Here is a 10,196-nt window from a genome sequence, read left to right as displayed (position 1 = left end):
CTTCTTCTTCTTCTTCTTCTTCTTCTTCTTCTTCTTCTTCTTCTTCTCCTTCTCCTTCTCCTTCTCCTTCTCCTTCTCCTTCTCCTCCTCCTCCTCCTCCTCCTCCTCTTCCTCCTCCTCCTCCTTCTTCTTCTTCTTCTTCTTCTTCATGTAAGCTGTTTGAATTTTGAAAGATGTTTCTCTTGCATCTATTAAGCCCACCATATTGATCATATTTCTATCCTTAATTCACTTCAGTTCATATTTAAAGTACTGCTAACATAGCCATCCTGTAATAAACCCATCTAATTATGATGGGTTGGTCTTTTTCTGTAGTGCTGAATACACCTTTGTAAGAAATGCCAGCTTTTGCATCTAAGTTACTTTTGACAGTGTGAGGCAGTAATATTCTTTTTATAATGTATTTATGCAGTTTTGCTATGACTGGAATCCTGATCTCATAAAATGAACTCTTAAGTCTTATCTCATGACTTTTTCCTATAAAAAGTTTGTGTAAGATTGCCATTATTTCCCCCTTAATGTTTAAGTTCACTGGTAAAGTCATGATTTTTGTTCAGCTGTCTGGTCTGATTCCCTTCTGGGAATAACATTCTACCTATTGTCTAATGTCCTTAAACCACCATCTAATATGGGCAATGCACAGTATTGAGGCTGTTTGTAAAACAGGTTACTCTGTCCTGTTACTCCATAGAGGATAAACAATATGTCTCCAGTGAAAACCATACTTATATTAATGCTACTTATTATTGGGATAGCTTTAGATTAAGCAGATTTTACATAACCCAATATGCAATCTTAATAGATTGTGTTGATTGCTTATTAATCTATTGTGTCTAACATCTCAAATTAAATGATAATATAATTAACCTAATACATTAGTCACCAAAGCTAGTTAGTACAAAGAGTAAGTCTTAAGCCAGGTGTGGTAGCACATATCTATAACTCTAGCACTGAGGAGGCTCTGGTAGGAGGAGGGACAGAGGCTCAAGATCAGCCTGGACATAGAGTGAGACTCTGTCTCAAAAAAAACAAAATAAAATGAACTAAAAGCAAGTACCTTATTCTTATCACATGGACTGAATCATTAATAATGTTTGGTATCCTTCAATTCTGATATGTTTTCTTACATGAATGGACGCTACACAGTTAAGGGTAGTGTTATGCTGCATAGTTTCGATCCCTTTCGGGAACATTTCACATTAAATATAATGTTAAGAGCCATTATTTGTATGACCCATAAAGTCCATTACTTCAGTACATAAAATTCCCCTGCTCCCATCCACAAAGATGTGCATGTAACTCTAGCACCGATGCAGAAACAAGGTGATTCCCAGTAACCTGTACAAGAGATTTTTACAAAATCATTTTATAGAACCATTCTTAATATTCAGCATAAGTGGGAGAATTATTAGCCTTAGGGCTATCCACATAGCAACTCTGACAAAAACCTAGTAATCTGTTTATCACGGCTCCTCTGAGCACGACTCTACTTTCTTCGGCAAATGAAGAATTTGCTTTAACTTTCTCTTTGGAAACTAAGGTCTAATTTAAACAGATGATGATGTGAGATGAAAAGACACTAGGCAGTTCCTGCCTTTTCACTTAGAGTAAAGGGAATGGCCTTTGCTCACTCAAAGTGCCTGTCAGCCCACCTTTGGACCTTCTGAGTACCATATGTGAAATAGCCAGAGCTCGAGGATACCATGGCATAGCACTGTGAACTTTGACATGGGAGTAAATAAATGAGAAAGGCTTTGCAGACTGTTCTGTTGACACTGTAGTTAAGGAGAACATTACAACCTTTGAAAATACTGGAAATGATGTCACCGAGTAGAAAGGTGGAGAAAGCGGTATTTTTGAAGTCCACATGGATGGCGCTAGGAAATTCTATGACTACTGTGGATGACCTTGGTCTTCCAATGTTATTTTTCCCCAGTCAGAATTAATCACTGCAACAATTTGCCTCAATACACTTATTAATCTCTCTTGATAACTTTGGGGGAGGTCAAAGGTAGGTTGACATTTTACTTAATGCAGTGGGTTGCAAATATCACAGTTCCTTAAACATCTTCAAATAGCACAAAAAGCTAAAATGCCAAGACTGGGTCCCTAGATGCTTAAGTTTTCACTGGGAATTCATTTATTTCACCCCAGTAGTGTGAGATTTTTAATTTGTTTCAAAGTGAACTAAGACTAAATATTCTTTAGATAACCTCTCCCAATAACCTCTCCCATGTTAAGTGGCTCTCTTCTGATAAATTCCTTTCCTCAAATCACCGCTTTGTTCCTATTCCTTAATGAGATTTTTTAACTGCTTAGGATCTCTATCCCACTCGAACATACCTGTATAAAGCCTGCCCTGACCCCGAGGGCTCCAACTCCAGACTGTTTCTCAGTAGATCAGAAAGTGTCCATGATTTCTTTTTTTGTTGTTTAGGTAATTGTTTTGGTTGGGTTTACTTGAGGTTTTGTCCTTTGGGCTTTTGGTGTTTCTGACTAGATCTTCTTCTTGAGTTGACAATACTACTGTTGAAAGTCTTTTTTAAAAAACCTTTAAAAATTACAATCAAGGGCTTGGATCGGTAGTAGAGCACTTGGCTTTAATATACAAGGTCCTGAGTTCTATCCCAGTACCAGCACCAAAAAAGGTGAAGAGATAAAATTAATTCAATTAAAGTAAATTTATAATCATATATTAATATCTAAACATGATGAGATTTTTTTTTGTCTATGTCTGGATTGCCGATACGAGAGTAAGCTGTGCTGTGCAACCTACATTGACCTCAAACCTGAAGTCCTCTTGGCTGAGCATCCTGGGTGCAATTTTAGTTAATACATATGAAATGAATAAGGATGAGATCTAAATTTAGTCTTTTGCCTGTGCACATCTGCTTTTCAAGCACTGTGGTCTTGGCCAGCCATCATAGATACTTCTCTATTGCTGTGATAAAACACCAGGACCAAGGCAACGTACAAAAATGTGTTTAAGTGGTGCTCACAGGTCAGAGGGTTAGAGTCCGTGACTATCATCATGGGGAGCAGGGCAGGAGTGGTACTGGAATAGTAGCTGAAAACCCACATCCTGAGACACAAACACAAGGCAGAGGGAGAGAGAGAGAGAGAGAGAGAGAGAGAGAGAGAGAGAGAGAGAGAGAATGGTTTGAATCTTTTGAGACCTCAAAACTCACCCCTAGTGACATACCTACTCCATTGATGCCGTCCTTCCTGATCTTTCATGACAGTTCCACTTAGTGCTGATTCAAATATATGAGCCTATGAAGACTATTCTCCTTCAAAACACCACAGCACTTTTGTCAAAGTTCGCTTGACTCATTCTATGTGAAAGCTTGCCTCTGGACTCTATTCAGTTCCACTGCTCTGCCTATATGTGTACCATCCTGTTTATAGGATGCCATCATTTTATGGAATTGTTTTGTACTGTAAATGAGGTTAAACATAGTTTTCAGTGTATTGTACGATCACTCTGGGATACATAGTGAAATCAAGCCCAGCTTGGGTAATTTGGTAAAGCTCTGTCTCAAAAACATTTTTACAGGAACAGGGAGATAGATAGTGGAGTCCTTGCCTTGCATGTGACAGACCCTATGTTCGATACTCATCACTGAAAATAGAATCGTTTGCTAAGATTTTTACATTTTTGAATTAGGAAATATTCTAGTTTGCTTTCTACAGCTGTGATAAAATGCCATGATCAAAAGCAACTTGGGAATGACAGGGTTTATTTGGCTAATATATCCTGATAACAGTCCATTATGAAAGGAAATCAAGATAGGAACTCAAGCAGGAAGTAAAGGAGAAGCCAGGAGGAATGTTACTTATTGGCTTATTGGGCTTGATTTCTTATACACACCAGGACCATCTGCTGAAGGCTGGGACCATCCACAGTGGACTGGGTCCCTCCACATCAATGCCCCACAGGGTTGTCTGCAAGCCAATCTGATGGAGGCATTTTCTCAAATGAGATTCCCTCTTCCCAGATGACCTGAGCTTGTATGAAGTTGACAAAAACAAGCAACAACAAAAACAACAACAAACAAACCACAACAAAAACAGCACAGGTACTAACATGTTTTATAACCGAACTGAGAGTTAGGTGTACAAAATAAATACCTACTACCAGCTAACCTGCGCGTTTCTTTGTTGGGACTTCCCCTCTCCTCTAACACAGGTGAAGTGGAGCAGCCACCACTTCACAGTATACACTAAGCTCCTCCCCAATCTGATCATATCCACTGCTCCTGGAATGGCATGGATTCCATTGATTAGAAATAGCTACCACTCGCCTTGACACAGCCTTAAATTGATTCAAATGTTTCTCTCTCGGTTGTACTAAAAGTTCTAACTTTATACTGTACTAGCTACTCTTGTTACTGCTGTGACCAGATATCTGCCAATACGCTAGTTAAGGAAGAAAGGGTTTATTGTAGCTCATGGTTTGAGGACATCATTTCATCATTGCGGGAGAGTCCTGGAAGTAGCCACATGAGGCACAGCATGAACGGGAAGCTGGCTGATCACATTGCATTCACACACAGGAAGCAGAAAGCATACAGGAAGTTGGGCCAGTTTGTAAAGCATCAAGTTCTTCCTCTAGTGACAAGTTCAGTGAAGTTCCACTGCCTGAAGGTTCCATAACCTTCTGCAACAGCGCCACCAGCTGGAGACCAAGTGTTCAAACAGGAGCCTATGGGGGACGGTTTACATTCATATGTTCAGCAACTTGTTTAGCAAATACACACTGCTGCCAATGCAGGGAATATAGGAATGGTCAAAAGAAGCATGGTCTGTACCATGCTTGTGCTCAAAGGGCAGGGAGGTGACAAATAGAGAAACAAGAAAATATAGAACATGAGGCAAGTTTCTATTTTCAGTTTTATTTCTGTTGCTGTGATAAAAACAAAAACAACCCAACAAGAAGAGACTAAGAAGAAAGGTTTATAGCATCTCACAATTCCAGGTCGGAGCTCATTGTTTGGGGGAAGAGAAGGCAACAGAAACTTGATATATCTTATCACATCACATCCACAGTCAAGAGCAGAGAGAAATTAATGTGTGCATGTTCACTCGGGCTCAGCCCAGTGAACTAGGTTCACTCTGGGTTTTACAGCCCAGAACTCAACTCCAGGGATGGTGGCTGCTTACAGTGGGCTGACATTCTCCCCTCAACTAATACAATCAAGACAATGAGCACAGACAGGCCCATGGCCCACCCTGATCTAGAAAATCCACTGCTGAGATTCTCTTCCCGAGTGATTCTAGGTTGTTTCAAACTAACAGTTTGAGATGAGAAAGGGACCAGACGCAGGGGTCTCAGAGAAGGTGAATGAATTCGAGCAAACACTCATGTATAAAAATGAACACTGAAACCTGTTATTTTGAATGCGTGTTTTTAAAAGTTTTTTTTTTTGTTGTGCATGAGTATTTTGCCTGTATGTATGCAAGTATACCATATGTGTGCCTGATGCCTGTGAAGGTCAGAAGAGGTTGTCAGAGGCCCTAAGTCTGGAGTTACAGGTGGCTGTGAGTTACCATGTGTATGCTGGGAACTGAACCTGGGTCCTCTGCAAAAACAGCAAGTGCCCTTACCCACTGAGCCATCTCTCCAGTGCCCTGTACATTAATTTAAAAAAAGAAAGAAAGAAAGAAAAGAAAAGATGTATCAATGCCAGCAGAGAGAGAGACATATTGAGAAGCAAGAGGCCTGGAGACCATAAGGAGGAGAGTGTAGAGGCAGAGGGATTGGTGACTGTAAAGGCCATGTGGTGGCATACGCTGGATGGGTTGAAAATATGGAAGCAGTGAATCTGGGGTGGAGTCACCTGAGGGGGGGGGAGGGAGGGAAAGAAAAGAAAAGAGAGAGAGAGAGAGAGAGAGAGAGAGAGAGACAGATCCCTGGGGGCACTAAAGCTATTGGATTTGCTCTTTGCTTGGAGTGCTGCAGAAGTCATTGAACACCTTTCAGTAGAGGAAGGTGTTCTGCTGGGTGTTGAAAGGACTACTATGTGATTTGCTTTGTTATATATGTTGAAGAAGCATTTTTTTGCATTCTACATATATTTAATTTGAGAACACACACACACCACATGAGCCCTGCACACAGCTATACAGGCTTCAAGAATCTCAGGCTCTTCCCCTGCAATCTTACAACCCAGAAACCCTTAACAACTTGACTGTTAGGGCCAGCCATGGGGGAGGGCATCCTTAATCCTAGCACTCGGGAGACAGAGATAGGAGGATTGCTGTGAGTTTAAGGTCACTTGATCTGCATGGTGAGTTCCAAGCCAACCAGAGCTACCTAGTGAAACCGTGTCTCATAAAAAGAAGAAGATACTCCCACTCCACTTTTCTCCATGCTCAAAATATAACCTTTATTTTAGAAACGTCTTTATTGTTTTAGTTACTATACTAAATAATAGGCTTCAGCATGACATTTTTACAGGTACATATGATTATGCTTTGCTCATATTCTTTCCCCAATTACCGCTACCCCTCTTGGTAGCTTCACATAAGTAGCTGGTTATTTGTTTATTTTGAGACAACACTCATTATACTGCTCAGATTAGTATGGAACTCGCTAGTCCATGCGGACCTCGAACTTAAAATTCAGACTCTTGTTTGAGTCATTGCAGGCCATGTGTCATCATGCCTGGTGAATTTTTTTAAAACAGCAACGGAAATATAATTTCTCTATTCACCATTGGAATGTGATGTTTCTCATTCATTAGGAGATAAATAGACTGACAGGTAAACTTATTTCCAGGTCATGTTCTATTCTGTTGCACCAACCCGTTTGACTTTCCTGTCCAAAGTAAAAAAAAAAAAAATGTGAAACTTGAAGCTCTGTGCTGTATTTTAAAATAAAGTAAGTCAAGAAGTGTCTTGGTTTTTCTCATCAACCCGTTCTTTGAACTCAGAATCATGTCTTCCAATTAAATAAACAAATTTAATAAGATGAAATTCCATTGGGATTTCCTGGCTTTGTAATTAACACAGAAAGGTTTGTTCATCATTTCCTCACCAAGGAACACAGTCCATACTGTCTGGATGATTTCAATTTTCTTGTGCACTTCTTCATTAATTTTTGACCACATAGGTCTTCTACGCTGACAGATGTTCATTCCCATTACCACTTTTTTTTTAACATTTTTATTTTTTTTATTTATTTATATTTTTTATTTTTATTTTTAAATCAAATCATAATTTTTACTTATTCACACAGGGGTTATAAACACAAAAAGGCAGGACGTGGGGAAGGGGATGACACCGGAGCGTGGGTGTTCAGGGGGACTACAGATACCTTTTAGAACATGGTATCGGCTGGGTGAAAAACTTTTTTTTGCTTGTTTTTGTTTTGTTTGTTTGTTTGTTTGTTTTTTCGAGACAGGGTTTCTCTGTGTAGCCCTTGGCTGTCCTGGAACTCACTCTGTAGACCAGGCTGGCCTTGAACTCAGAAATCCGCCTGCCTCTGCCTCCCAAGTGCTGGGATTAAAGGTGTGCACCACTACTGCCCGGCCCATTACCACTTTTAGAAAAAATCAGTAGTTGCTCTCAGATTAGAAAATAAAACAAAACACTGGATAGTTCTCAATTTTACTTAATTTGGGGGGAGATTATTTACTGCTCCGTTATACTCATTTAATATTTGCCAGTGACAACATCTTCAGGCTGGGTGTGGTGACGTATGCCTATAATCCCAGCATTTGGGAATCAGTCATAGAAGAATCAGAAGTTCAAGAGCAGCCTGAGCTATAGAGCTCACGGTGGGGCCAGCCTGGTCTATCTAAGACACTGTTTCAAAAAATGAATAAGTTAATTAAATAATCATGTATATTATGTATGTATGTATGTATGTATGTGTAATGTGTATATATATATATATATATCCACACTGTAGTTAGTTTCATGCCTTTAACTTTTTTCTGCTCTTCCAGAAACAAGAAAGCTGAGCTCATATAAGAAAATCTTCAAAATTTCATTTCATTATCAATTTAATAGCATCAAAGACATTTACAATTCAATTTTTGAAACTTTTTTCTTCTTTAATGTCATTTTTCTGGGAGTAAGGATATAAGTCCTTTGATATGTTTAGCATATCTAGGGCTAAGGGTTTGATCCAAAAAAGTGTCACCAAAAAAGGAGAGAGGCAGACAGAGATATTTCCTTCCAACATGAATTTGGCAGAGTATCTAAACAGGATTCTCCCATTACTAAGCAGAACATCTCCTTCTCAAAAAGTTATATTGTCCGAATTTATTTAATAGTCATCACTAATTTCTAATTACGAAGCATGCACATATCTTTGTATAAGTCGCTATTACGAGCAACCGTGAAATCCCTGGTCTGTTCTCAGCCCCACTTTGTCATTTCCAAAGGGATCACTCCTACCAATTAGCGAAGTATCCAGGGTGTTTGCTCCCAGCAAAGACAGAGATGCTCAGATTTAGTTCTGCTCTGCACTTCCTGATGAATATATGTGAGTGTGTAAGGGGGGCACTAGTGCCTAACCATACTTAGGTTTGGGACACTGATATTTTTTTTTATCTTACTCTACCGGAAACAAGGAGGGCGAGCCCTCATTGGTACCATCACATGACCATACTAGTTTACGAACCCCATTCCAAATCAGGGGGTATCTAGGGTTCCAGTTTTGGACACTCACACACAGCACAGCTGCCGTTCACACCCTTGCCTCTACATTGGATGTCCGATGTTGGAACAGAAAATTCTGATTTCTTTTCCTTTGTCGCCTAGGGATTTTCATTCATTTTTGTACTTTTAAACTGTAAAACAGCCTTGACTCCCACCAGATGGAGTTTTCCTCGAGGCCTTGAACTGGTTAACTTGTAGACTTGGGCGTTGTTTTCTTTACTGGGCAGGGTGATTCCTGGAAACATCGTACGAGCAAGTTGCTCGTGTGTGTTTGTTTGTTCATCCTGCTCCGTTTGGCTTGGAACATTTGTGAAGTCGCTCGGTTCCTACGGAGATCAATGAATGACTGTTTGTGGGTACAGGTTGGTTGGTGGTTTTTTAAAACCTGGGCATAAGCCTCTGTTTTTGGAGGCTTGGCTCTGTGCATCTTGGTCAAACTGTACAAAGGAGCCTTATATAAGGGACCATTCATTACGCTTCTCAAATGGGCCATGGGACAGGAGGCATTTCACTCCAGCCCACCAGTTATTATAATAAAGCCTGGGTACGATACGAAGCTAGTGAGAAACACTAGACCTACTCACTCTGCATAGCTGAAATTCTGCTAGCCAGGGTCTCCTTGGTCCCGTCGCCCTGGAGTGCTCCTCCTTCATTGCCCAGAGTCGTTTTCTTTTGCTCATGTCTTTTAAAAAAAACTGTGTATGGCTGTTTGCATGGATGTTTGTGAGTCACATCCGTGCCTGGTCCCCTCAGAGGCCAGAGGAGGGTGTTTGATCCCCTGGGCCTGGATTTACAGACAGTCATGAGCCACGAGTGGGTGCTGGGAATCGAACCCAGGTCCTCTACCCTCTTTACTCATTTCTTTATCCCGTGCTTCATATGTTGGTTGCATGCCCAAGCACTCTAGACAGAGTAACCTACAGACCAGGGTGCAATGATGTAAAGGTGATTCTCCAGCATCCTCGAAGCCAGACTCGCGCCTGTAATTCCAGCACAAATAAGTCTAAAGCAGAGAGGAACACAAAGCATTTGAAGCCAGCCTGGGCTCTATATAGTGTGTTTCAGACCAGCTTGGCCTTCAGGCTAAGACTCTATTTTAATATTTTTTAAAATAAAATATCTTTGCTCAAACGTTCAACTAAACCTTAAACTTACCATCATTTGTGGTCAGACATTTCTAGATTTGAATCCCAGGTTGAACTGCTCATGCTGGTTGTTTATTCAAACTACAGGATGATGCAATTGTTCGCGTGTCTGAATGTAATCTCCAATGCCATAATGATATCAGATATGGCCTTTTAAGGGGACAATAGTGTCTGGAGGATTCTGTCCACACAGTGGATAAATGGCATTATCCAGTGAGTGGGTTAGTTATCATGGGGGTGGATGCTGAATAAGAAATGTAATTCAGTTCTCTCCTCTCTCTCTCTCTCCCCCATCCTCTCCCCCTCCCCCTCCCTCTCCTCCTCTCCCTCTCCCTCTACCCCTCCCCTCCCCCTCCCCTTCCCCTTCCTTTCCCCTCCCCC

This window comes from Grammomys surdaster, unplaced genomic scaffold, assembly GCF_004785775.1.
Source record: "Grammomys surdaster isolate TR1022 unplaced genomic scaffold, NIH_TR_1.0 169, whole genome shotgun sequence".
NCBI classification, from domain to species: Eukaryota; Metazoa; Chordata; class Mammalia; order Rodentia; family Muridae; genus Grammomys; species Grammomys surdaster.
This window is presented reverse-complemented; position numbering follows the sequence as displayed.